A 2,531-nucleotide genomic window follows, 5' to 3' on the forward strand; every position below is an offset into this window, starting at 1 on the left:
ATATCGTTATACGTTATATCGTAATACCATTTAACGTTATACGTTATAACGTAATACTACATAACGTTATACGTTATATCGAAATACTACATATCGTCATAGGTTATATCGTAATACTACATATCGTTATACGTTATATCGTAATACCATTTAACGTTATACGTTATAACGTAATACTACATAACGTTATACGTTATATTGTAATACTACATATCGTTATACGTTATATCGTAATACCATATAACGTTATACGTTATAACGTAATACTGCATAACGTTATACGTTATAACGTAATACTGCATAACGATATAGGTTATAACGTATTACCATATAACGTCATACGTTATATCGTAATACTACATAACGTTATACGTTATATCGTATTGCTACATAACGTTATACGTTATATCGTAATGCTACATAACGTTATAAGTTATATCGTAATACTATGTAACGTTATATGTAATAAGGTAATACTACATAGCGTTATATGGTATAACTTAGTACTGCATAACGTCATACGTTATAACGTAGTAGTACATAACGTTATACGCTATATCGTAATGCTACATAACGTGATTCGTTATATCGTAATGATACATAACGTTATACGTTATATCGTAATACTACATAACGTTCTACGCTATAACGTAACTCTACATAACGTTATACGTTATATCGTAATACTATATAACGTTGTACGTTGTAACGTAGTACTACATAACGTTATACGTTATATCGTAATGCTACATAACGTGATTCGTTATATCGTAATGATACATAACGTTATACGTTATATCGTAATACTACATAACGTTCTACGCTATATCGTAATAGTACATAACGTTATACCTTATATCGTAATACTACATAACGTTACACGTTATAACGTAACACTACACTACGTTATACGTTATATCGTAATACTACGTATCGTCATACGTTATATCATATTACCATATATCGTTATACGTTACATAGTAGTACTACATAACGTTACACGTTATAATGTAATACTACATAACGTTATACGTTATAACGTATTACCATATAACGTTATACGTTATATCGTAATACGACATATCGTTGTACTTTGTAACGTATTACCATATAACGTTATACGTTATATCGTAATACTACATATCGTTATACGTTATATCGTAATACCATATAACGTTATACGTTATAACGTAACACTACATAACGTTATACGTTATATCGTAATACTACGTATCGTCATACGTTATATCATATTACCATATATCGTTATACGTTACATAGTAGTACTACATAACGTTATACGTTACATAGTAGTACTACATAACGTTACACGTTATAATGTAATACTACATAACGTTATACGTTATAACGTATTACCATATAACGTTATACGTTATATCGTATTACCATATAACGTTAAACGTTATGTCGTAATAGTACATAACGTTATACATTATATCGTAATACGACATATCGTTGTACGTTATAACGTATTACCATATAACGTTATACGTTATATCGTAATACTACATACCGTTATACGTTATATCGTAATACTACATATCGCTATACGTTATATCGTAGTACCATATAACGTTATACGTTATAACGTAATACTACATAACTTTATGCGTTATAACGTAATATTAATTCAATCTGCGTTCTGTTCTACCACGAGTGTTGTTAAAACAATTTATAAATTAAATATTTCTTCCCATTTAGTCAAGTCCTTACGGCGAGCAAGCAAAAATTTATTAGCATTAATAAATTATTTGTTTCATAATTATTAAGTTCGATTATTAAATTCGTCGTTAAATTTGCATAAGAATTATACAATTGTTCGTAGATACTTAGCAGATGTTAAGAAATCTAAAATGCCCCTTATACAGAACCCTCGAAATGAAGAAAGTTTCTTCAACTAAAATTATATAACTCCAACTTTTCGATTCTCTTCTATCGTCTACAAAATTTATTGTAATTAGGATTTTAAACAATGTGCTCGTCGTTTGTCTTTTTAAATTATGATCTACCCGCACAATCCAACAAATAACAAAATTCTCAACAATTCACAAAATGCCAATAATCGAATTTATTGCAGCATTTAGAATCGAGTATTTATATCTTTGTTTTGATTACAATTATTTTTCGGTACCGTTGATAAACATCGCTTCATCGTTATGGGGAGAGAAAAATTGTAGAAAATACAATATACAGCCAACATGTTTCATTTGTTCCTAACTTTTAAGAAATATCTTACGATTTTCTCGTTTGAGTGCATATCCACGTAACACGAAGCAAAAATATTCCGTTTCACGTAAGGTTCAGAGCATGCAACGACAATCGGTACTGAGCGTATAATGAGCGTTCCTCGAATACGTTCGCAATTGCAGAAACTCGATGTCTAAAGCTGCATCCACGGAGCTTTCCAAGAGAACCGTTTAATGCATCCGAGAAAGTCGTAATGGCAACACGACTCTCATTTCGTTCCACGATGATTCACGCCAGCTGGCGTTCACCATTTAAACGTAAAT

The sequence above is a fragment of the Bombus pyrosoma genome, linkage group LG7 (assembly GCF_014825855.1).
Source record: "Bombus pyrosoma isolate SC7728 linkage group LG7, ASM1482585v1, whole genome shotgun sequence".
Taxonomy (NCBI): domain Eukaryota; kingdom Metazoa; phylum Arthropoda; class Insecta; order Hymenoptera; family Apidae; genus Bombus; species Bombus pyrosoma.